The 26859-nt window shown below is 47.4% G+C and overlaps 1 long non-coding RNA gene across 2 annotated transcripts in view; it reads left to right on the plus strand.

The window, feature by feature from the left end:
• LOC125402239 (uncharacterized) overlaps positions 1 to 25748 on the plus strand; it is a 30996-nt gene extending 5248 nt beyond the window's left edge. Inside the window, exons 1-4 of one of the 2 annotated variants that reach the window (XR_015737266.1) lie at positions 11961 to 12344; positions 15201 to 15253; positions 16996 to 17115; positions 22895 to 25748. This is a non-coding gene — a long non-coding RNA (uncharacterized LOC125402239). Of the gene's footprint in view, positions 1 to 11960; positions 12345 to 15200; positions 15254 to 16995; positions 17116 to 22894 lie in introns of those variants that run through there. The other variant, XR_014999834.2, reaches the window with a different exon arrangement.
• Positions 25749 to 26859: the final 1111 nt, after the last annotated feature.

Below are 26859 nucleotides of genomic sequence, written 5' to 3' on the forward strand. Positions count from 1 at the left end.
GGCTTCTGGACATGATCCGCGGTACTGTGAACTCACGGCTGCTCTGGTTGCCTGCACACAGTCAAGCCAAGTCAAGTCTACATTCCAGCCTGGACGGGGGTGGAGCTCACAGGTTCCACCCTCATCCTTGATTGGCAGCTGATGGCTGAAAAGGGAGGGAGAGTTGGTTTTCTTAAAAGGCATCCCCACTGCTCCAGCCTCACACCCATGGATATGAGCTACACTAACTGTTACAACAGATCAAGAAGACGTGAAGTTGGGAACGGGACACGGTGGAGGGACTTACTTCCTCTGCCTGGGGTGGAGGGTGGGATCCTGACACCACAGGACCTCGTGATTTCCCACAAATAAGAATCAGAAGAGGATTAAGGGGTTGAGCTCCAAGCTGGGTGTTTACACTCCTAACTGTGATTGTGTGTGCAGGAGTGTGGGGTGTGGGAGTGTTCTTATATATATGAAATTCTCAAAGACTAAATAATACTACATATATGCTTAAAGCCATGTACAACACATTCACTTCTAACCCCAGCATTGGGGGACTCAGAGACAGGTGGGTCTCTGGAGCTCATTGGCCAGCTAGCCTAGTCACTTCTATGAGTCCTAGGCTCAGTGAAGAACCCTATCTCAAGAACTAAGGTCTGCCCTGGAGAACAACTGATGGAGGAAGACATTTAGCCAGCAGCTCTGGCCTCCACGCATGTGCACACACATGCGTGCCCACCTGCACACACACCTGCACACACACATGCGTGCCCACCTGCACACACACCTGCACATACCTGCACACACACCTGCACACACACCTGCACACACACCTGCACACACACCTGCACACACATCTGCACACACATAAGAGGAGGAAAGATGACAGGCTCGTGGCCTAGCTACAGTCTCCCACCAGCCATCTCCTGAATGTCGCGTTCGTTATCCAGACTTCTGCAAGGAAGTGTCCCTGGCCAGGCAGTTCAAGAGTAATATGGCAGGCTGTAGGGGCCTGATCAGGATCAAGGGGTCTCAACTTGTCTTCTGCTGAGGACTGGGAAGGGGGAGATGAGTTTTCCCATCCTCGGGTCATCTGCCACCAGCCTTTGATGGGCCCTGCTTTGTGCAACTTAGGGGATATAGGCTTTTTCTTTAGCTCCGAGTTCCAGGTTCCTGTCCGTCACAGCCAAGAAATCAATGCAAGAATGTAAAGCAGCTAGTCCTATCACAGCCACCATCGAGAGTAGAGAGAATTGGATGCAGGCACGCTCAGCAGTCAGCTGGCTTCCTCTACTCTTCCACATCCAGGCTCCAAAACTAGGGAATGAGGCTGGCCCCTTCCAGGCTGGGTCTTTGCACAGGGTAAGGCAACCAAGACAACCCTCTGTCGTTGTTGCCCCCCCACAAACCACTCACACACCAACATGAAGACAAGCCAACCTGGTTTAGAGACTCCCCCCCCTCCCAGCATTGAGCCTCTTTTCCCAGGCAATTCTAGATTGTATCAGGTTGAGACTTCCAACTGATGGTGCAGAGAGCTCAGCTAACATTCAGCCCTTCCCTTCAGTCTGGGACCTCAGCCCATAGGATGAGCCTGCAGCTCCCAGCGAGGGTGGATCAGTTCACTCAAGTTAGAAACTCCTTCATTGGCATGCCCAGAGGTCCCCCCACCAACCATCCCATGATGATTCTAACTCCCAAGAGGTGGCAATTAAGATGAACCACCACCCGCCCTGCCCGAGGACCTTGTCTTAACTTGGCTATATGCGAAGGACCTATTTCCCCATAAGGCTGCTTGCACAAGTTGGGATTCCAGCATTACTGGGTACATAATTAAATCTAAAACAGGCCCCTCCCCTCTCTCTCATCCCAAGGAAAGGAGGGGGTGGGGATACAGGATTAGTAAGAAGCAATTACACTCCTCTGAGGTGCCAGTCAAAGCCTCAGGCAGCCCAGAGGGGACTCCGAAAATACAGGGCACCCAGGGCTGTCTTCAGGCTGATGTCAGCATCTGTCCCCTCATGCCCTGTTTGGATAGGTGCCACAGACAGAAGGTGGAAGTGACGCAAGCCAGCACCCTCTCCAGCAGAGGGTTTTTCCCTTGCTCTCTCTTGCTCCTGGTCCCGGAGGACATAAGGAGACTTCACCTCCTGCTCTCAGCACCACAGGCTAAGCTGCTCCAAACAGGCTGCCCCTTAAGTGATAGACTGAGAGCCCTCTGGAAGACAAAGTAAACCTCTCCCTGGGTTTGTGGAGGCAGTTCAGTTAGTAAAGTACTTGCTTCACAAGCTTGGAAACCTGAGTTCCAATTCCCAGCATCCATATAAAGTTTTGTGTGGTGGTATACAGTTGTAATCCCAGCTCTGGGGAGGCAGAGACAAGAGGATGCCCGGGACTCACTGGCCAGGCAGTCTAGCTGAACTAACAAGCCCCAGGTTCAGTGAGGGATGCTGTCTCAGAAACTAAGATGGAAACCAATTAGTAAAGATATCTGATGTCAACCTCTGGCCTTTACGTGTACTCTCTCTCTCTCTTCCTCTCTCTCTCTCTCTCTCTCTCTCTCTCTCTCTCTCCAACAACAAAAACACATATAAATAAATTAAACCTTTCTTGCATTGTTTCCTGTCAGGTAATGTGACCACAGTGGTGCGAACATAACTGATACCACGCATAAATATTTACCAGGTAGATTAACTAGCCCACTCATCAATTAGCATGACCCTGCAATGGGGAACTTCATGGGAGATCTGTGGTACACGCCCATTGGCTGCTAAGAACTAAACACCAAAGGAGAGAAAGGGTGCAGTGTGTTTCCATCCTCTGAAGGCCCCTGAGAGATTGCCTGCCCAGATGCTAACAAACAGCTGAGGGTCTGAAGAGGCACCAGGAGGCCATTTTTCCCAGCGAGGCCACAGCTCACGGGTTGGGAGGAGTTAGTAAATGGGCCCCTGCCACCTCCGTAAGAGAGAAGAGATAGCTCCTGAAGCAGGTGGAATGTCACCACTGTCTGCCTGTGCTGCATTCCGGGTTTAGATTCCTGACTTGTGTTCTGAGCTGACATCAAGAGCCAGTGTGAGGGAGGGGAGGAGCTGGGATAGCAAGCTGGCTTTCAGACATTCCTGTATAAGTTACTGTGTGTGTGTGTGTGTGTGTGTGTGTGTGTGTGTGTGTGTGTGTGTGTGTGTAAGTACATGTCTGTTATGATTTGGTATGTAGAGGTCAGAAGACAACATTGGGTGTCCGTCCTCACCTTCCACCATGTTCCAGGCAGGGTCCTGTGGTTGTCTACTGCTGTGCACAGCGGGCTAACTGGTCTGTGGGATTCCAAGGAGTCTCCTGTCTCTTCCTCCCATCATACAGTTGAAGCGCTGGGCATATAGACGCACACTACTGCATCTGGCTTTCAGTGAGCACTGAGGGTTTAAACTCGGGTCCTCATACTTGCGAGACAAGCTCTTTAACCCCTAAGGCATCTTACCATCTCCTGTATTGATGACTTGTACCATCACCATGACACATACCTCAAGGAACACTGAGCGACTTCGAGATGTATTACTCTATCGGATGACAGTTTCTCTGTTTTCAGTCCGTAATTGCTCGGCCCATGCATGTGGGTGGAACAGGATGGTGGTGGAAATGTGTGACAGAGGAACTTCTTTATGGTGGACAGGAAGCACAAAGGTAGACAGGAAGCAGGGCCTGGGTGTAGTCTTCCATGGCTTGTCTCTTGGCCCTGATTCCTCCAGCTAGGCCCTGCCTCTTAAGTCTTCCACAAGGTTCTCAGAACAACACTCCCATCTTGGGACCAAGCGCTTGCATCACAACAGTTGACCTGACAGGTGAGGGATCCTCATGGAGACCCCTCCTTGCCTTTCACCTCTTTGGAGGCAGAGTCTCTGGTTTGCTGCTGTGTACACCAGGCCAGGCATCCTCCTGCCTCCACCTCGCATCTTACCACAGGAGTGTTTTTCTTTACGTGGGTTCTGATCTTAGGTCCTTACAGTTTTGTGGCCAGAGCTCTAACCAATGAGTAATCTCCCACCCCTAACCCACCCCTACCTCCCTGTATTTGTAACTCAACCATGCAGTTCTCATGTCTCATGCTGACAAGGTCTCTTTACGATGTCTAAAGGTTGGACATGCCTGCAACCCAGGTATGAATGCTTGGCCACCCCACTGCACAGAGTGGAAAGCTAAAGCAAAGAGCTTACATCAGCTTCCTTCCCACCCCTTCCTGTCATAAGTCCCCACAGGGGAATCTCTTATGGGAGTGAGAGTACTCAGGGAGTGAGCTCCTCAATCAGCTGAGAAGGCGAACCTTACAATTTCCCATCAACCCTCAACAACTTCCAAACTTGCTTCTTCTGTCATTGTCATTGGTTGCTGTCTCATGACAAAGACTTCCTCAGCCACAAGAGAGAAGCCATCTCTGCCTGTGTCTGCAAGGCCAACTGTACCGACAGAGAATGTCACTGTTGCTCCAGAGCCTGGGCATGACTGGGGACCCAGGACAAGTATCCGGGCATCCAGAGACCTTCAGTGTTTATAGCGCATCCAAGCCATGAACAGTAGATCAAGCCAAAAGCCACCTGCTGGGGAGGTGGACCGCCCCTCAGCTCCTGTGGCCTTCTGCTCCCAGCCCTGTAGCTGGAAAGTAAATGTTACACTGTGAATTTTCTCCTAACACATCAGTGGTCCATGACCAGGGCTTCGTCCCCGGCAGAGAGGCTCATCCATCACTGCCAGTAAGTGGGATGCAGGTTTTCAGAGTTCTTGGCAAAATGCACTTACTCAAAGTCTGCACCTGTTTCTAGGACTTGCTGCCAGGGCGGGAGGGTGACTTGGGAGGATTCAGCGAAGGGGAGCTGGGTCTGAACTGCCCTTCTTCAAGGTGAGTGAGAACAGTGTCACGTGCAGTGGGCAGTCCAAAAGAGGCCACCTCAGTACCAGGAGGAACGCTCCCACAGGAGCAATGTAGAGAAAATTTACCGAACTATTGTCAGGATTTTCCTCAGGAAATGACACAAGCTATCAAGAAGGAGTGTATGGGGCAGGGGTGAATTCTGACATGCAAAAAAAAAATGCAAAATGACAGTCTTCAAATCTGCTGAATGGAAAAAGAAAAGCCCACCCTGAGGTCATGCTGGCTCAGCAACAGGGGCAGAGCTGTCTCTTAAGGCCACATTTGGCCAAAAAAAGAGCCCAGACCCTGAGGACAACACCAACTCTGCTTCTGCTTACAAAGCATCAAACAAAACAAATTAGCAACAACAACAAATAAGCACGGTGGTACAAGCCTGTGACCCCTGAAGCTAACTAGCTAACCAGCCTAGCCTACTTAGTGAACCCGGGTTCAGCGAGAGGTCTTCTTTCAAACCGACAAGGTGAAGCTGGAAAGACGACTCAGTTGGTGAAGGGTTTGCCACACGAGCACAGAGCGCAGTCTGAATCCCCAGCACCCATGAAAAAAGCCGGGCAAAATGACATATAACTGAGACTCCAGCCAAATATGCAGAAACAGTTGGATCTCTGGGGTGTGCTGGCAGGACAGCCTAGCAAGATTGGTGAGCCCCAGATTTAGTGAAAGATCTTGTCTCAAAAAATACAACGAAGAACAATCAAGGAAGAAACCCAACACCTCTAGAGTCTCCATATGCACGCAACTCACATAGACCACACAGCCAAATAAATAAAAAGACCTTAAACGTATATGAATCCCCAAAACCACACACACAGACACACATGTACATGCACACATACATACACAAAATATACACACATAACACACACACAAACACAGCATAACTAAGGCTTACTCTCATTCACGATGGCATTTTTCCCTGCTTCAGACATTTTACAGGTGTAACATTAAGTTCCTTTGGAGAAAATCCTGATGTGTGTCACACTTAATGGAAATTAATAATACCAAAGTCCACTTGCATTCCAGCCCAACTCCCCACCTCAAGATGGCAGGTCCCTGCTTTTCAAATATATGGTTGCTGCCTCCGCTGTGGTGTGTGAGGACAAAATAGTAAATATCCCCATCTTCTCTGGCCATCAGGGGAGGACGGGTAGGAAGGGAGGTCATAATTCTCTTTGCCAACGTGAACGGTCACCTTGTGGCTATTATCCTAGCCTGACCTTGATGCTCAGTGCTTTCTGCTTGGTCTTCCAGCTGTTTCAACAGAAACTAACTGGGAGGAGTTAGAAATGTTAAAGTAGCTGCCAGTGTTCCTCTTAGCTGAGGAAGGACGAGAAAGAGTGGGGAGGGAGGGGAGATAGATGAAGGGTGGGAAGCAGGAAGGGAAGCCCAGAGTTTTATTCCCAGCACTGGCATAAACTGGATCAGTCCTGCTTGCCTGCAGTCTCAGCACTCGGGAGGTAGAGGCAGGAAGATCTGAAGTTTGGTGTCATCTTTGCCTAAGGGATTTGGAGACCAGTCTGGGCTACATAGAACCCTGTCTTCCTTGGATGAATGAATGAATGAATGATCAACCCAATGCCCTCTGCCCAAGGCTGACTGGCCCTCCAAGTCCTAACTGGCATACACCTCCTAACAAACCTCTGGAGAATTAATTTGTCTTTTGTTCTGAGCCTGACTTGGTTATGACCCAAGCAATGTCCCTCATTCTGGGATACCTGTTCTATTGTCCTCTGTCTGCTGTCACCAAAGACTTTCTTGGCTTTCTTGTCCATGATGTCCTTTAAATCACAGCATGTCCTTCAGGTATTGTCCCTACATGTCACAATGTCACATATCTCCACACACAACAGGCCCCGAGCCTCCTTTCTTTCCCATCAGTCCCCTCTGGCAGGGGTATGTCCATTCCTGGTTTTGTCAAATGCTTCTTAGTGTGTCTCTTAATTTCCCAAGAAAACCCAGACTATATATGTATGTATGTATGTGTGTGTGTGTGTGTGTGTGTGTGTGTGTGTGTGTGTGTGTGTGTGTATCCCTCTGGGGTTCACTCTGCTCCTGGTCCCCAGTGCCTCTGCTGTTCCTCTGGATTACCCAGTTGCCCATCTCCACAAGGAATCTCGTGAGTCTCCGAATGTCAACCATTTGATAAATTACAAACCTCTGCTTGTATTTGCACAGGAAGTCCGTAATTAGCCGTGGGGCATTCTGCTAAACTTCTTTGTGAAAGACACTGGAGAGAAAAGAATAAATCCTCGTATTGTTTTGTAATCATGGGAGAGCAGCCATCGGCTCTCCGCCTCCACGTTGCCCCCACCACAACACCATCTACCAAATTCCCGTTCTCCTCCTGCCAGCTGGTTCTTTTTAGCCGCTGAATTCATTTCCAGGGTCCAGAGCAGTTTCTGACAACCCCATCTTAGTCAGGAGGGTCTTATTTACCAAAGCTAATTCTGCTCATGTTGCAACAGACGTGGAAATAGCTATGAATCTTGTTCATCTTCTTTTGCTGTGTTCTACCAGTGAGGAGCAATCGAAGCTGAATTACCATTGTTCAAGGAACTTGCTCGCGTATTTAAGAGCTGTTGAGAGACATCAAGCAGGACAAAACTGAGCTCAAGGAAAGCTCTAAACCAAAGCACTGTTAGCTCAGGCTCCCCCGGGAAGGGAGTCCCTTGGATCTAGGACTTTAGGGGTAGTATTTGTTTCAACCTCCAAAGACCGTAATAGTTCTGCCATCTGTCTCTCTAAATCCCTGGCAGGCAAGCTGAAGGCTGGATTCACAGGGCGGCTCTGTGTCCATTAGGAATACGAACCTTTTTATTTCCTTGTAAAGAAATCGCTGGTTCTCTTCAAGGCTGCCCAAAAGAAATAGGGCTGTCAAGGAGGAACTTTGTAGTCAGCTCAACAAGTTTATTCTCCATTTATTTCCCAGAAAGCAACCAGGCTCTGTACTCTAGGGAAGGAAGCAGAGGAGAACGTCAGCAGAGTTCTGGGGGGCTCGCCAATGCTGGGAAGACCGCCCTTGCCCTCTCACTGCTTCTAGTCCAACAAACAACAGCACTCACAGGAGAATGCACAGGAGGCAAGGCTGCCTTGAGAACAGGCATAGAAGTCAGCTCAGATGGGAATAGGGATCACCCTCTTTAGGATAGAAGCCTGCCAAGAGGGTCTTTCCTGTCTTGTTCTGTTTCTCTTTGTGGTGCTGGGAATGTTATTCAGTGACCTGAACATGGTAGGCAAGTGTTCTGCTGCAGAGCCACACCCCAGCTCCTCACTGGGGGATTCTAGGCAGGGGCTCTACCACTGAGCCACACCCCAGCCCCTCACTGGGGGACTCTAGGCAGGTGCTCTACCACTGAACCACACCCCAGTCCCTCACTGGGGGATTCTAGGCAAGGGCTCTACCACTGAGTCATGACCCTAGGCTAGGCTTGAGGGCTCTCTGAGAAATTATTTTAAACTTGGGAAATCCCACCTGGCTCCTAAGTTAGATCTGACCACTTACCCTCAGTGAATCAATAAAAGAAGAGTCAAAGCAATAGTGGGAAGCAGAAACGGAGATGCATTGATGTATTCAGTGTGGACACATTGGGAAGAGAGACAACGCGATCTGGTGGGAGCCCTTGTCCGTCCTCAAGGCCCTACAGTAAGATCAAAGTTAAATAGAGGCCTATCTAAGCAGGCCCAGTCAAGGTGGGGTCCCACCCATCACTGATCCATCCTTGTCTGGGCTTCAGTCTGACCCTGGTGTGGTTATCTGAAAAGCTGTTAGCACTGTGTAAAACATTCTTGGAAGCAAGCGCTCTCTCTCTCCTGGTACGGCTTTATTCTTCTCCCAGCGTGATATTTCTAGGAATATTCCTACTTCTTTGGGATCCATTGTGTCCATAGTCTGGTGATCTGGTTGAGTGTCTCTAGAATATCTTCATGTCTGCCATGTTGGTTACAAAGGGATGAGTCTATCCCTGTCTGAAATCAACTCTAGCAGCTGAGTAGACTTCCTCTTGGGCCTCACAGAGGGGTTAATAGCCACTTTTATTTAATACATACAGATTTCCTGGAATATCCAAAGAATCACTAGAAATTTTGTAGATCAATCCTGTGTGTTCCTTTGATCTTCATTTCAGGGAAATTTGCCTTCCATTGGTAGTGGCACAGCCGGGGTTCCTAGTTGACTCAGCATTTCTGTTCACCACCACCACCACCACCACCACCACCACCACCACCACTGAACTCCTCTCTCCCAGCCAGAAGTGACTGTATGTCAGTGATCCTTTAACCACATCAGAAAGTTCTGGAATTGGGAGCTCCTGGGATGAATGACCCTGTAGAGTAAGGGATAATTTTGTTATTGTTGCTTTGCATGTGCATGCATGCATATGTATGTCCAAGTCTGTGTGTGTATGTGTGTGTGTGTGTGCATGTGTGTGTGCACGCTCGCTCGCTCACATGGGTGTTTGTGGTGGCCAGAGGATAATCTTGGGTGGCATTCATCAGGCATCATCAGCCTTTTCCTTTCGAGGCAGGATCTCTCACAAGCCTAGAATTGGTCACCTAGGCTGGCTGGAGAATGAACCCCTCTCTTCTTGTCTCCCCCTCACCAGATTATCAGCATTTACCTCCATGCCTGGTTTTTGTATGTAGATTCTGGGGCTCACACTCAGGTCTTCATGTTTGTGTAACAAATATTTTACCCACTGAACCATTTCACCCAGTCCCCAATGGCCATTGGTAGATTATTGGATTCCAAATGGTTTAATTTTTTCTAAGGTCAAGCTTTATGTTCATAATGAAAAGTCTAGTGATCCTCGGGATTGAGGGCGCCCTGCTCTTAATTCTCCAGCCCTCCGTGAATCCACCCCTTTCCCTTGTGGCCCTGTAGCATTCAGGAGCCGCCAGTTTGACCCCACTGAATCCAGTCTGACCATGGAACTCACCATGGCCAATAGGATGCAGCAGAAATAAGGGCAAGCCAGTCAGGAGGCTAGACTTCAAGAGTGTGTGCACAGCTGCTGTCTAACTTGGAATGTGGCTGTTTCCATAGCAACAAGCCCACGCTTGCTGGAGTATGTAACACCCTAGGACTTCAGTCACCAGCAGTTCACCCACAACAGAGATGAACTCAACCAAAATGTTGAGGTTCTGAGGTCTGGGCGTACTCTAACCCATAAATAAGGGACATCTTTAAATTCACATAGTATTTTGTTTCTTGGTATGTATACAATAATGGAAAGTTCTGGTATGTCCTGGGCACTGTGCTTGCTCTGGTGTCATGAGCAAGATCTACGCATGATTCCTGACTTTCCCAGGGACTTAGAGTATGTCTGTGGAGATTTCTGAACTAGCAATTCCGGGTTCGCTATTTTTGTGCCGCTGTGATCAAATGCCTGGTGAAAACAGAGAAAGAGAAGGAAGGTTTGTTTCGGCTCATGGCTTCGAAGTTTTGCACCATTGTTTCGGCTCGTGGTTTCAGGGGAGTTTTGCACCATCGGTACAGAAAAGGCTTGGCAGTGGGAACGGTGTCTGTCTGGGGCTCTTCACATCTTATAAGACAGGAAGCAGGACTGAAGCCAGAAGTCGGCATAAGCTACTGTCTAAGTTAGGGTTTCTATTACTGCAATAAAAGACCATGACCAAAACAGCGAGTTGGGGAGGAAAGGATTTATTTGACTTACACTTTCATTATCGAAGAAGTCAGGACAGGAACTCAACCATTCTGCGGTCTGGGGTCCTGGTCCGAATCAAAAGGAACAACCAAGCTGAGCAACAACACCCGACTCTCTCTGCTTCCTTACTGAGGATGTCATGTGACCAGCTGCATCACACTCCAGCTTCTATGATGTTGCCACCTGGACAGGCTGTACCCTCGAGTGGTGAGCCAAAATAAACCCCTCCTTTCTTCCCTAAATCGCTTGTCAGGCATTTTGTCACAACAGCAAGAACAGCAGCGAATACACAGACGTTTCACATTTGAACTGTAACCAGCCCCAAACTCAGGGCCAGTTACACATATATGTGTAAGACACCTACACATCACTGTCTAGAACAGTGGTTCTCAACCTTCCTAATGTTACAACCCTTTAATATAGTTCCTCATGCTGTAGTGACTCCCAACCATACAATTATTTTCATTACTATTTCACAACTGCAATTTTTCTACTGTTATGAATCATAATGCAAATATCTAACCTGTGACCCCTGTAGGGGTCGCAACCCATGGATTGAGAACCATTGGTCTGGAACCGCACATTCTTTGGCCTTCGTGCTCATTATGTGCCTTGCTTCAAGAGGCCCAGAAGAAGCGCAGAGAACAACATAGTATTCTCTTTGCCCCTTATCACTCAGTCACGTAAACATTTGAGTTTTGCCGCCCCAGGCAACAGCTTGTTCCTTTTTAATTAACTTGCCTTTATTGATTTTTTCCACATTCATCACTCCAAACACTAGCACGCCTCCTCCATGTGTGTCTCTGAAGTCAGCACTTACCCAGCATGGTGTTCTGGGTCACACCTAGTACTCCAGGTCACATATGATGCTCCCTACTGTGCATGCCTTTCCGTTGTGGAGAGACTCGGAATGTCACAGTGGAAAACTGATATGTGTGTATTTCTGATTTCTAGGGTTGGGCATTGAACCAAGGGTCTTGTTCATGCCAAGGTGTGCGCTGAGCCACGCCCCAGCCCCTCACTGGGAGATTCTAGGCAGGTGTTCTACCACTGAGCCACACCCCAGCCCCTCACTGGGGGATTCTAGGCAGGGGCTCTACCACTGAGCCACACCCCAGCCCCTCACTGGGGTATTCTAGGCAGGTGCTCTACCACTGAGCCACACCTATAACCCCCTCACTGGGGTATTCTAGGCAGGGGCTCTACCACTGAGCCACACCCCAGCCCCTCACTGGGGGATTCTAGGCAGGGGCTCTACCACTGAGCCACACCCCAGCCCCTCACTGGGGGATTCTAGGCAGGCCTGATAACAGGTGCTTTTACTCACTGAGCTATCTCTCAGGTCCTTCACCTTATTTCTTGGTGAAGGGTCTCTCACTTAACGTGGGGCTTGTCAGTCTGACTCGAGTGATTTACCAGAGCTCCTCCTGACTGCCTCTTCAGTGCTTCACATTACAAGTGTATGATTCTCTGTGTGACTTTTTATGTAGGCTCTTGGGGATTGAACTTGGGTCCTCAGGCTCGTGCAGCCAGCACTTCACTTGAAGCCATCTCACAGGGTCCATAAATCAGCAGACTTTATGGAAAGCATACCTCCCTCCCATACTGTGTTGTATTCCTCCTCCCAGCCCTGTGCTTTAGGTCTTTCAGGACAAAACTACCAACTTCACCAGAGCAGAGAGAGCCCTGCTGTAGACACTCTTCGCTGTCAGAACTCTGACATAACTTCAGATCTTCCCAGCACTTCCCCCAGCCGTCAGCTCTGCAGATGAGAGGTATGACAGTCTCTACTGCAGGGGCAAAGTTCTTAAAATACACCTCTGTGTGTGTGTGTGTGTGTGTGTGTGTGTGTGTGTGTGTGTGTGACATGCACACTATCTCTATGCAACATACGTATGCATTTACACACATAGACACACATGCCCACCATACATTCATCTAGGTGATCCTGTGTCTGTGGAGAACTCAGACAGACATCTTAAAGTTCCCAGCCATGACCTCCCGATAGACTCAGACTGGGCCATTGGGATTTCAAACATAGCAGACACAGAGAAGAATTTGGAGGCCTTATCAGTTGGTTTTCACTGCTGTACCAAAATCCCCAACGAAAGCAACTTGCTGATTCACGATCGAGGGTACAGTCCATGGTGGCGGGGAAGGCACAGCGGCAGGAGCATGAGGCAGCTGGTCACATCGCATCTGCACTCAGGAAGCAGAGAGAGCTGGTGCTGGTCCTCGGCTCACTTTCTGCTTTTTCTTTAGGTCCCATATCTCGGTGGGGGTCCTCAGTGAAGTCAGTCTAGATACTCCCTCGCAGAGATGCCCAGAGGTGTGTCCCCTATGTGATTCCAGACTCTGTCAAGTTGACAGACAGTAGAGACCATCATGGTGATTCTCCCCGTGGACGGGGCTGCATAGCCAGACACTGACAGGGAGAAAGCTTGTAACATAATCATGGATGATGAGTCCAATGTGAGGGGTGGGGTGAGGATGGCTACACGCCAAGCGTGCGGTCAGAGCTGTCTTCAGCAGCCACAGCTATGTGAGGCACCTCCCACAGCTCGTTTGGGGGTCTGAGGGTTGCCAGGTGGGTCTCTATAACCTGAATCAGGGAAGACATTATTTGGAAGTTCCACTGGATTGGCCTGACCCAGGCTACTCATCAGGTAGCTTGGGTCCTATCCACATGATCCCTCAAGCAGTCTGGGTTTGGTCACCACATTTGAGGTCTGAAGAAGGCACCCCTGTGATGTCAGGGTAACTTTTGTTGGTCAACGCCAACCTCAGGTACATCAGGATTCAGGATGGGAGAGTGAGCAAGAGTTGAAATACCAGGTGGCCTGGCTCACAGGGTGGGTGGCGCTCTGCTAAAATCTGCCCATCACCAAAGAAAATTCAACTTTAAAGACACCGCCAAGACACAATTAAACACCCCCTGGCAAATTTGCTTTGCAAAGCAGAAATCTGGAGTGGAACTGTCCGTATGGAGCCTCCTGTGTCCTCAGTGTTGCCTCACTGACCGTCCTGATTTCAAAGCTAGTCCATCCACACGGTGTGTGTCGGTGCTCTCCTTTTTCATGGCTTAGTAATATTTCCATTGTGTGGCTGTTCTAGAATGTACCCATCCATACTTCGTTTGGTGGACATGCTAGTTCTTTAGAACATGGTGACTAGACTGATACAGGTATTCAGGCACAATCGATGTGAATGCAGGAATTTTTTTTTTAAGCCATGCTCTCAGAAGCAGATCTTAAATGAAAATGTAGGTTCTTTGGTTCCCAAGCTAACACATATTCCTGGATCGTGTTAGAACTAGATAGAGCCAAGAGATGTGTGAGGAAGTGGGCAATCTGCCAGGTCCTGGCTGTGTCTGAGGTGATTTTAACAATGAATCAGAAGATTGCTCTGGTCAAATTCTTCCCAGATGTTCAGAAAACACAAATAAAGCCACCTGGTGGGGCAGTTTCCAGGGGGTAAAAATTAATCTGATCTCATTCTTTCCTTTTAAAGGCAAATATATGTACATTCACTCATGTGCACACACACATTCTTGTGCACACACACTCATATGAACACATATACTAATTCATGTCTATACATACTCGTGCGCACACACACACATGTGAACACATTCATGTGCATATACATACTCATGTACCCACAACTCATGAACACACAATTCATGTACACACACACACTAATTCATGTATACACACTCATGTACACACACATTCATGTGCACATACACACTTGTGCATATACATACTCGTGTGCACACACTCATGTTCTCACAGATACATGTGCACATAAACATTCATTTGCACACACACTCATTCATGTCTATTCACACATTCATGAGGACATATATATTTATGTGCACACACACGCACGCACGCACACACACACACACACACACAGAGTCAGTTCTAAGCCCAGAGACAGCACTATCGACATCATTTTCAACACTAAAAAGGATTCCCCCTCAAGCCCTCCCAGGATGTCACTTCTTGTTTTCGGTTGTTTTTGCTGTGTGTTTGCAGGTGTATGCATGCTACCGCACGTGTGTGGAGCTTAGAAGCCAATCGTCGGTGTCAGTCCTTACCGTCCACCTTGTTCTTTGCTGCTGTCCTTTGCCTTTTTCAGATATGCTAGGCTAGCTAGCCCGGGGTCTTCTGAGGATCTCCTTTCTCTGTCTTCCACCTCACCACAGAAACACTGGGATTGCAGCTGTGCACTATCCCATCAGGCTTTACATGGCTTCTCGGGGATTCGAACTCAGGTCTCCACGACTGTGCAGCAAACGCTTTGTCCACTAAGCTATCTCCCTAGCTCTGCTTCATCTTTCCAAGTCCAGAATTCCTGCTACCAGGAACAACATCTGAGAAAACATGAAGATGTGGTCAACACAAAAGAGACCCCGACATTCCCAGCCCTGCACCTCTGCTTTCCACGGGTCTACAGAACTGTCACTGTTGCTAGGTTTGAAAGAGACATTGCCACCGCCAGAGGCTATGGAGGTCTGGGGCTTTGAGTTACAACTCGGGATCTCAATAGATGTTGGCTGTTATGCAAAATTAATTATCTTGGTCATTTGAATGTTTTCCCCCAAACATAATATAATCTCATTACAGACTACTCCAAACCAGAGTGAATCAGGAGCCAAATTCCATTTAGGAAATTGAAGGTAATTTAGAGTTATATGATTTGAAGGGGGGGGGAGGAAGAAACTCCTTTCTTTGCTAAATGCTAATTTGGTCCAACTCCATAATGTAAAAGTGACTTTCATTTGCTTGGGAATTGCTGTAAGCATGGGGGCCAGCGAAGGCTCAGTTTGAAATGTTTGAGCAAGTTCTCTAGTCGTCTTTGTGAAGGAAACCTGAAGTACACAAGCAAGGACAAAAGTCCAGTGGAACTTCCATAAGGCAGCACTTGTCCCATGGAGGTCCAAGGGAAATGTAGCCCTTGGAACCATAGACATGAGGATCCCAGAGAAGAGACTCAGAAGGAGCAGAGAGAGAGAGAGAGAGAAAGCAGTCAGTCCACTGGGCAGTTTGATTATGCACAGTGTATGTAAGTCAGCTCAGTTGTTGCAAAAAAGGGTATGTATTAGTCAGTTCAGCTGCCGTAACAAAGGCGTACATATTCGGTCAGCTGCTGTAACAAAAGGGTACATATTAGTTCATTGTCACTGTAAAAAGGTGTGTATTAGCTAGCTTAGCTGCTGTAACAAGAGAGCACTTCTATTATTAAAAAAAAGGATGAACATTATTAGTTCAGTTGCAGTAACAAAAGGTGGCATTTGTAACAAGATGCCATCTATTGGCTCAGCTCTTATAACAAAGGTGTATTAGTCAGCTCAGCTGCTGAACAAAAGGGCCTCAGCTGGGTGCCTTAACATTAGAAACCTGTTTCCTCACACTTGGAGACACTGAAAGCTGAGGTTGGAATATTGGCATGCTGGCAGCTCCCAGGGCCTCACCCTTGGCTGGTATATGTTGTCTTCACACAGCGCCCCCATGTGGTCATATCTCTTTCCTTATGGTGTTTGGGTCTTCTCTCTTCTTCACCAGCTTTATAGACTTGCATGGTCTACCTCATTTCACCTTAACTACGTCTCTCAAGGTCCTCTTTGCAGATGTGGCTGCATAGGGCTAGACAGAGGAAGATAGGGTTTCAATATACGGATTGGAGTAATATAATTCCCCCTTAACCAACTATGGAGCCTAAGTGCCTCAGTCTAGGCCCATCGCATCAAACTGAGATGCCAGCATCCTCATCTGGCCTCCCCGCTCCCTCCCTTATCTTTCTAGAGCTTTCTATACATAGTCCAGAATAACAGCTGACCATTCCTCTTTCCCTCCCTCCATCCCTTTGCACCTTTTTCCTTCTTTTTTCCCCTCCATTCCTCTTTTCTTTCTGTCTGTCTATCTTCAGTATTGGAGATGGAAGATTTCATCTTTTTGAACATTTTTTTAAACAATCTTTTTTGTTTTACATACCAATCTCAGTTCCCTCTCTCTCTCTCCTTCCACTCCCTCCACCTTCCTCCCACAATCAGAGAGAGAGCGGTCTCCTACGCTGAGTCAACAAAGTCTGTCACACTACTCTAAGCAGGACCAAGACCCTCCCTCTTTTATCTAGGCTGAGCAAGGTGTCCCTCCATAGGGAATGGGCTCTAAAGAGCCAGTTCATGCACTAGGAATAAGTACTGGTTCCACTGTCAGTGGACCCACAAACTGCCCAAGCCACACAACTGCCACCCATATTCGTAGGGCCTAGTTAAGTTCTATGCAGGTTCCCCAGCTGTCAGTTCAGAGTCAATGCGTTCCCACTAGCTCGGGTCAGCTGTTTCTACTGATTTCCCCATCAAGGTCTTGACCCCTTTGCTCTTATTATTGCTCCTCCCGCTCTAATACTGGACTCCAGAAGCTCAGCCCAGTGCTTAGCTGTGGATCTCTGCACCTGCTTCCATCAGTTCCTGGATGAAGGTTCTATGATGACAATTAAGGTGGTCATCAATCTGATTACAGGGGAAGGCCAGTTCAGGTAGGTACCCTCTCTACTACTGCTTAAAGTTTTAACTGGTGTCATCCTTGTGGATTCCAGGGAATTTCCCTAGTGCCAGGTTTCTCTCTAATCCCATAATGACTCTGTCTATCAGGATATCTCTTTCCTTGCTCTCCCTCTCTGACCTTCCCCCAACTCAACCTTCTCAATCCCTCATGTTCTCCTCCCCCTCCTCTTCTCCCCTCCCTACTCCCCTTCCACCCTCCCTCTCTCCCCATGCTGGAAATTGACTTAGGAGACCTTGTCTATTTCCCCTTCCCAGGGTGATCCATGTATGTCTCTCTTAGTTTCTTCCTTGTTTCCTGGGGAAGCCAGTATTTCTAGCATGATAGACAAACATTACAACACTGAGCCACACCCCAGTCCCTCAATGGGGGATTCTAGGCAGGGGCTCTACCACTGAACCACACTCCTAAGTCCCTCACTGGGGTTTGACTCTGGGCAAGAGTTTTACCACTGAGCTCTTCCCCAACCCAATTTTCACATTTTATCTTGAGATAGGATCCCACTGAGTTGCCTAAGATGGACTTGAATTTACTCTGTAACCCAGGTTAGCCTTAACCTTGCAATTCTTCTCTCTGGACCTTCTGAATAGCTAAGGTTACAGGCCTGTGACGTGCACATAAAGCCTCCTTCAGAGAAGATCTCTCCAAGCTCCTGGTGGATTCCATGGGGTTCTAAGGAGATGCCAAACCCTCACTGGAAATCATTATTCTTCTCGAGGTGAGAAGCTCATGCTCTCAGCCATGATGCTCTGCCTCACCAGGGACACAGAAACAATGTAGGCAAGGGATCGTGGGCTGAGCCCACTGAAACAGTGAGTCATGATAAATCCTTCCTCTAGTGCACTCATTCATTCATTCATCATCCATTATTTTGAGAAGGGTTCCATGCAGTGCAGCCAGCACAGGGAGGCAGGGGGGTTTCCGGAGGAATGGCCCTTGTAGTGGAGACTCCAAAGATGAGAAGGCATGAATCAGCCAGACAATGAAGTAGAGTTCAGAGACAAAAGGAGAAATTGAAGATATTCAACCGCATGCCATAGAACAATGAGGATTCTGGAGACAACCCCCAGAAACCAGAGAGGTAGAAGTGGTATTCAATTTCCTTTCTGTTGCTGTGACCAAAAGCAACTTAAGGCAGGAAAGGGTTTATTTGGCTTTTCCTTCTAGGTCATAGGCCATCATTTAAAGAAGCCAGAGCAGGAACCCAAGCAAATCAAGGATGCTGCTTGTTGGCTCCTTCGGGCTCATGCTTACTCAGCTTTCTCAGATAACCTGGGACCACATACAAAAGAACGGTGCCACCCGGGGTGGCCTGGGCCTTCCTACATCAACTAACAACCGAGACAACCCCTTACAGACATGTGCACAGCCCAAATCTGATCTGGGAAATCCCTCAGTAGAGACTCGGCTAGTTTTTCCCTACTCTTACACACTTTCGGGTCCAAAACTAGGGAATGGTGCTACCCACAGTGGGCTGTGTCTTTCTGTATCAATTACCATAATCAGGACAATCTTCCACAGACATGCTCAGGGGTCAGCCCAGACAACCCTGCACTGAGTCTCTCTTCCAGCTGGTTTTAAGCTGTGTCAAGTTGATGATTACAACTAAATCGTCACACACTGTGGCCTGGCAAACCCTAGGACAGAGAAACCAGGGTTTTGCTAAGTGTCTGTTAGAGCCGAATGCCGACATCCATCTTTTTGTCAACTGTGGTGTAATTCTCTCTGGGGCAGAGGATTTGTTTCCTGTGCTGGAACAAGTTGCCACAAAGTGAAGTGCATTTTCTCACCATTCCGAGGGTCAGAAGTCTGAGACAAAAGTCTTGGCAGGGTCAAGTCCCTGCTCCCGTGGGACAGTCAGCTTTGTGACACTCTCTAAGCTTCTGGTAGTTCCAGGAAATTCTTGGCACTTGTTCCGTGGTGTGGAGACATGCCTCTCTAGCCTCTGCCTCATTTCTCTGTCAGCCTCTTTCCTTTTAAGAAGACACAGCAGCTATTTTCCTTTTTGTCATGACAAAATGCCCGAGAAGAAGCAGTGTGGAGAAAGAGGGTTCATCTCACCTTGTAGTTCCTCTCGGCTGCACACACACACATGAAACTGCTGGCCAATTGCGGCTACAGTCAGCAAACAAAGATCAAGCCGGGTGGTGGTGGCGCACGCCTTTAATCCCAGTGCTCGGGAGGCAGAGGCAGGTGGATCTCTGTGAGTTCGAGGGCAGCCTGGTCTACAAGAGCTAGTTCCAGGGCAGCTAAGACTGTTACACAGAGAAACCCTGTCTCAAAAAAAAACAAACAAAAGAAAGAAAGAAAGAAAGAAAAGGAAAAGAAAGAAAAAGAAATGCCCTAAGTGATAATGCCCAGAGGTTTGTCTCCAAGTAAATCTAGATATTGTCAAGCTGAAGATTAATGCTACCCATCACTGGGCAGGATGGGACACACCTTTAATCCCAGCATACAGGAGGCAGAAGAAGTAGGCAGATCTGTGAGTTCAAGGTCAGCCTGGTCTAGATAGAGAGTCCCAAGCCAGCCAGAACTTCTTTGTGAGACCCTGTCTCAAAACAGCAACTAACAATCATGCTTATTGCGATGGGTTCCACCCTAAATTCAAGATAGTGTCCTCTCAAGATGCTCACCTTAGTGGCAGCGACTAAAACCCTATTTCCCGGTGAGCTTGCTGTAGTTATTTCTATATCTGTTTATTTTAGCTTAGGGCTTCAGAGGGATTTCAGCCCACTTTGGCAGGCAGACGTGAAGGCAACGTGAGTGTGACATCTGTTGTTCAGAGCACAGTGAACCAAGGGCTCTCTGCTGTTGATTATAGGGATCTGAGCTCTCTCTCTCTCTCTCTCTCTCTCTCTCTCTCTCTCTCTCTCTCTCCCCATCTCACTTTCCCTCCCTCTCCCTCCCCTCCCACAGAACCTCATGACCTAGAAATTTGGGAGGAAGATGTGGTGCTCCCAGAGTGAACTGTCTGCAGCTTCCTCTCCTGTCTACCGCTGCCGTCCTTAGCGTTGATGACAGCATTGGCCACAGTCACCTCTTCCCCCTTCTCCTTCTCACCCGTTCCTCAGCTTCAGGTGCCCTCCAGCACCCTTCATCCTTAATGCTCTGTTTTCCCAAAGCTTATTTTTGGAAACAAAGCGAGTAAACAAAAGAAGAGACAGTGTTCAACTTGATCCCAATAAATCTCAGCCAAATAAACTGGGTCTTTTTTTTTCTTCTTCTTTTCAGTTTCTTTGCTGTCTACAAGGCTCTCGCAGGTCCTGTGTGTCATTAACTTGTTGACTTGGGGAAAAACATTTATGCAGAACTATTAAGCACCCTGAAAGTGGAGGCATGATAGGATTCACAAGTGTGACCTCTGACCCCAGTGGCCCATCACCCATTACGAGGGGGTTCTGACTTCATTCTGTTGCTATGACAAACACCACCACTGAATGAAGCTTAGAAGAAAGAAAGGGTTAACTTCAGCTTACAGGTCACAGTCCGTCATTGGGGGAAGTCGGGACAGGAATTCAAACTGGAACTTGAAACATAAACCATAGAAGGATGCTGCTTACTGGCTTGCTCACGGTCTTTCTTCCCTATACAGCCCAGGACTGCTTGCCCAGGGAGTGTTACTTACTTCCCACAGCGGGCTGGGCCTTCCCACGTTAATTTGCAATCAAGACAGTCCCCCACAGATTGACCTGATCTGAGCAGTTTCTCCACTGAGATGACCATCTCTGGTGTCTCTAGACTGTGTCAAGATGGCAGTTACAAGATGGCAGTCAGAGGGAAGCAGGCATCCCTGGAGGGCTGGGACTCCTGCTTCAGTGGAGCATTGTTTGACACCTCCAGATCAGAGCTCTCCCCTTTTCCTCTCACCTTTAGCTAAACACAGACAAGGGGAGCTGAGGAGACGGCTCAGTGGGTAAAAAACTGGCCGTGTTTGCAAGCGTGAGGACCTGAGTTTGGATCCCAAGAATCCACATAGAGAGTCAAATTGTACACCTATAACACTGGCACTGGGAAAATGGGCGGTGAAGACAGGTGAATCCCTGGAAGTCCCTGGGCTGGGTAATTTTGCCTACTTGATGAAGTTTCAAAGCAATGAAAGCCCCTGTCTCAAACAAAAGTTGACAGTTACTTGTTTGAGGGTTTTTGTTGTTGTTGTTGTTGTTGTTGGGTTTTTTGCTTGTTTGTTTGTTTGTTTTTTGCTGTGACTAAATTCTGTGACTAATAGCGACTTGGGAGAGAAAGGGTTTGTTTGAGCTCACAGATCTGGGCTTTGTCCATCACTGTGAGAACTGTGGAGCTCACAGATCCAGGCTTTGTCCATCGCTGTGGGAACTGTGGAGCTCACAGATCCAGGCTTTGTCCATCACTGTGAGAACTGTGGAGCTCACAGATCCAGGCTTTGTCCATCGCTGTGGGAACTGTGGAGCTCACAGATCCAGGCTTTGTCCATCGCTGTGGGAACTGTGGAGCTCACAGATCTGGGCTTTGTCCATCACTGTGAGAACTGTGGAGCTCACAGATCCAGGCTTTGTCCATCGCTGTGGGAACTGTGGAGCTCACAGATCTGGGCTTTGTCCATCGCTGTGGGAACTGTGGAGCTCACAGATCCAGGCTTTGTCCATCGCTGTGGGAACTGTGGAGCTCACAGATCTGGGCTTTGTCCATCGCTGTGGGAACTGTGGGAAGCTCAAACAGCTGTTCACATCACATCCGCCGTCAAAGATGGAGAGCAATGAATGTAAGCTCGCTCGCCCACTTGCTTGCCTGAGCTCATCTGATTTTCTCTCTTCCCTGCTTAGGGAATAGCGTCACCCACAATGGGCTGGGTCTTTTCACATCAATTAACTTAATAAAGACAATCCCAGGCTGGCATGCCCTTAGTCCAACCCAACGTAGAGAATCCCTCATGGAGACTCTATGCCCAGGTGATTCTACAGTCGAGTTGACACCATCACAGAACCTGTGAACCAGCGCTTAAGGTGGTCCTCTGATTTTCATACCCAAACACCTGCTCACCCATATCCACGCATGCAGCTATGAATGTGCACACACACATGAGTATACCCAGCAGAAAATAGGAGGTAAATGAATTTTAGCACTGTGGGAAGAGGGCTTCTGAATCTCAAAACACAGAGAGCCGTTGTCCTGGGATGTCTTGTTATTGTGTACATATGGACCTGCTTCTGGTTGTGAGCTTATCTTCTGTCCCACACCATGTTCACATGATGTAGTAAGAGGTACAGTCTGCTTGTCGTCCTGGCCACCAAGCTAACTTATACCCAAAATAATTACACAGAAACTTTATTCATTTAAAAACTGCCTAGCCCATTAGTTTTAGCCTCTTATTGACAAACTCTCACATCTTGATTCAACCCATTTCTAATAATCTGTATGTCACCACGAGGTCGTGGCTTTCTGGGAAGATTTTAACCTATGTCCATCTCAGGCAGGAGATTCATGGTGTCTGCCACACTGCCCTTCTTCCCAGCATTCTGTTCTATCTACTCCGCCTACCTAATTTCTGCCCTATCAAAAGGCCAAGGCAGTTTCTTTAATAGCCAATGAAAACAACACAAATACAGAAGGACCTCCTACACCAACATGACAAGTAGAAAACCATTTGTATTCCATACACTGTGTAAGCTCACACTGCAGGCACAGGTGTCTTGGACACAGAGTTAGAGAGCAAAGGCCTGGGGGGGAATGGGAGCTAAGGATTTGGTTGGAAATAATATCTGTGTTTTGTCCTATAGAACCTGGCTCCCCTTGCAACTTGGGACATGGAGCAAGAAGAGAAACATGAGAAGGTGATAGGCAGAGGCCTGCGTTAGCTTTGGATGACTTGTGACCAAGACACCAGACTGAAACACCTTGAAGAAAAGGGTTTCCTTCGGCTTGCTGCCTCAACGCTTCAATCTAACACAGTGGAGAAGACGTGGCAGAGTGACTCAGTCCACAATGTCAGGAACACACAGCACTGGTTGCTCACATGGCAGCAGGCCAGGAGACAGAGATAGTCTGTGCTACACCCACTTCTCCTGGGGTGACGTCTAGTCACCACCCCGGATGGGCACCAGGGACAAACCAAAGTACTGTTTCATCCAAGTCCAACCAGAGAATTTACGAGTTTATTGGACTTGCTTACCATGATGAGTGAGAGTTTCCATACAGAAGTGTGAGTGACCCCAAAACATCACCACAGAGTCCCACCTCATCATTGATGGCCACTGAATGGAAGTTGCATCATAGAAGCCCCCTTTCAATCACGTTTCCACTTCCTGTGACTGCTAGCATCTCCCTGCAGCAAGAGGGACTCTCAGGTGAGGATGTATAGACCTCCTTTCATCCACCCCATAGGGAATGTCAACAGCTCTATTACCATTACATAGACCTGACTAGCACTGGTATTTACTATCATGGGGAACATGCCTTCCAAAAGTGAGTCTGTAAGGGGCCAATTAGACTCAAACCTCAATAGGACTTAAAACAGACAGTCCAGGGTTTGCGCCTGAGTTTTCTGGTGAGTCAGGGAATGAGGCAGACACAGTAATTATCCTTATTTCAGTGACTTCCCTGACAAGGATCTACATTTCTGTGCCAAGGCACATATCAAGAAAGAGACGGTACGTGAAGCTGTGGTTTGGTGACACATTCCTTTCATCCAGGCACTTGGGAGGCAGGGACAGGTGGATCTCTGTCAGTTTGAAGCCAGCCTAGTCTACAGAGTGAGCCTCAGGACAGCCAGGGCTACATAGAGGGACCTTGTCTCAAAAACAATACCACCCAAAGAACACCAGTGATGAAAAATATGGTACACAAACACTCCAGCTCTATGCAGGTTTATCATGGATAATTGCAGAGGGGTAGCCCCCAAACTCAGTCTCTCCAGGCAAAATATACTTAAGGGCCAGTGAGATAGTTCTGCAGGTAACGGCACTTGAGAACAAGCCCAAGGACCCGAGTTTGAGCCCTGGGAGCCACCTATGGAAAGAGAGAAACAACTCAGCGTTGTCCTCTGACCTCCACTTGAACACAGTTGCACGTATTCCCCACAATCACCCCACACAAACAAATAAACAAAAACAAAAATATGGTTTTTTGATTCAAGAAAATATTTTAAAGAGGTTCCAATTTTTTAAAGAAGAGAGGAAGGCAGGAAGGAAGAAGGAAGAAAGGAAGGAAGACCTCTCCTAATCCCTGCAGGATCTTCTGTAATACATCCCTTTGCATTTTCTTCTGTCCTGAGACAGGGGAGGGGACTCAGAAGCAGATCCTGACACAAAGATCTGGGGGACAAGGACTGGAGCTAACTCAGTCAGTGTGGTGATTGCCACATAGATATGAAGACCTGAGCTTGACCAACAGAATCCACATAAAAGTTCAGCACTGGGAAGCATGCTTGCAATCCCAGTGCTGGGGCGGAGGTGGAAATAGGAAGAGCCCTTGGGCTCATTGGCCAGCCAGCCTCAGCCAGTCAGTAAGTCTAGGGTCAGTGAGAGACCCTGACTCAAACAACAAGGTGGAGAGCAATTGGCAAAGACATCTGATGTCAATATTTGTCCTCTGCACACTTGCACAACCCACAAGATGAACATCTTCAGCCTACACACACATACACACACACACACACACACACACACACACACACACATCTGGGGGCAAGTTGTACCATAGGAGATGGTCCCAGTAATCCCCAGTTCAGGAGAGTGACAACGTGAACCTGGAAATGGATTCAGTGGGTAAAGTTCATGAATGAGTGGCCGTATCGGGGTTCCCTACAGAAACAGACTGATTACAGACCTATATGAATACATATATTATATAAGGGGATTTGTTTGGTTGGCTGACCCAACTGAAAACTGGTCAATGAACAATGGCTACCCTAGGATTTATTGAATCCAAGAAGCCAGAAACCTCAAAACAAGGTGGCCCATGTGCAGCTCTACTCCAAGGCTGAAAACCTGGGACTCCCTGGCAAGTCACTCGTGTTGAGTCCACAGTAAAAGGCTAAGAAGTGGGATCCTGATGTCCACACTGATGGTAACAACAGTAAGGGATTCACTCAAATGGAGCTGGCATGTGCCAACTGACTTCCTCTTACTCCACTTTTTATTCCCTCTGGGTCCCCAGGCTATTGGAATGGTGTCATGGTGTCTCAGTCAGTCCTGTTCCATGGGTCAATCATTTCTGTAAATGCTCCTGGACACCCTCCCAGAGCTGTACCTTCCGTCCAAGACACCCCTCAATTCAGTCAAATTGACTATGCAGATGAACTGTCTAGGCCTGAGGAAATGGTCAATAGCATCTGCAGCACATCTGTCCAGGACCTTCCGGCTTTCAGAGCTTCCATTGAAAAGTCAGGAGGAATTATGATGGGTCTGCCATTATATGTTACTGGGCCTTTTTCCTTTGCAGCTCTTAATTTTCGTTTTTTATTCTATATGTTTAGTATGTTTAGTGTTTTGAATATTATGTGGTTAAGGAACTTTTTTTTGGTCCAGTCTATTAGTGTTCTGTAAGCTTCTTGTACCTTCATAGGGATATACTTCTTTAGGTTGGGAAAGTTTTCTTCTATAATTTTGTTGAATAAATTTTCTATGCCTTTGAGTTGGGCTTCTTCTTTTTTTTTTTCCCTATTTGTCTTAGGTTTGGTCTTTTCATGGTATCCCAAATTTCCTGAATGCTTTGGGTTAAGAATTTGTTGGATTTAATGTTTTCTTTGACAGATGAATCTATTTCCTCTATTGTATCTTCAATTCCTGAGATTCTCTCTTCCATCTCTTATTTTCTGTTGGTTATGCTTGCTTCTGTAGCACCTGTTTGTTTACCCAGCTTTTTCATTTCCGGAATTCTCTCAGATTATGTTTTCTTTATTGCCTCTATTTCAATTTTCAAGTCTTGAACGGTTTGCTTCAACAAGACAGAAAAAAAAACCAAGATATTCCATGACAAAACCAAATTTACCAATACCTATTCACAAATCCAGCCTTACAGAAACACTACAAGGAAAGCAATGACCCAAGGAAGTTAGCTGCACCCAAGAAAACATAGGCAACAGATAACCTCACACCAGTAAACCCCAAAGAAGGGAAACACATAAACACTACCACTGAAAAATAACAGTAATTAACAACCACTGGTCATTAATGTCTCTTAATATTAATGAATTAAATTCACCTATATAATAACACAGGCTAACAGAATGATTACAAAAACAGGATCCATCCTTCTACTGCATGTAAGAAACATACCTCAAGCTCAAAGGCAGACATTACCCCAGAGTACAGGATTGGGAAAAGATTTTCCAATCAAATGAATCTAAAAACCAAAAAAGATAGCTATCCTAATATCTAACAAAATAGACTTCAAACTGAAAACAATCAAAAGAGATGGAGAAGGTCATTTCATATTCATCAGAGGAAAAAAATTAATCAAGATGAAGTCTCAATTCTGAACATCTATGCCCCTAATACAAGAGCATCCACATATGTAAAAGAAACATTACTAAAGCTTAAGTCGCACATTAAATCCCACACACAAATAGTAGGAGGCTTCAACACCCAACTCTCACCAATAGACAGCTCTGTCAGACAGAAAGTTAACAGAGAAATAAGAGAACTAATAGACGTTATGATTCAAATGGACTTAACAGACATCTACAGAACATTTCACCCAAACACAAAAGAATACACTTTCTTCTCAGCACCTCATAGAACCT

Source organism: Myodes glareolus, chromosome 2 (assembly GCF_982192425.1).
Source record: "Myodes glareolus chromosome 2, mMyoGla1.1, whole genome shotgun sequence".
NCBI lineage: Eukaryota > Metazoa > Chordata > Mammalia > Rodentia > Cricetidae > Myodes > Myodes glareolus.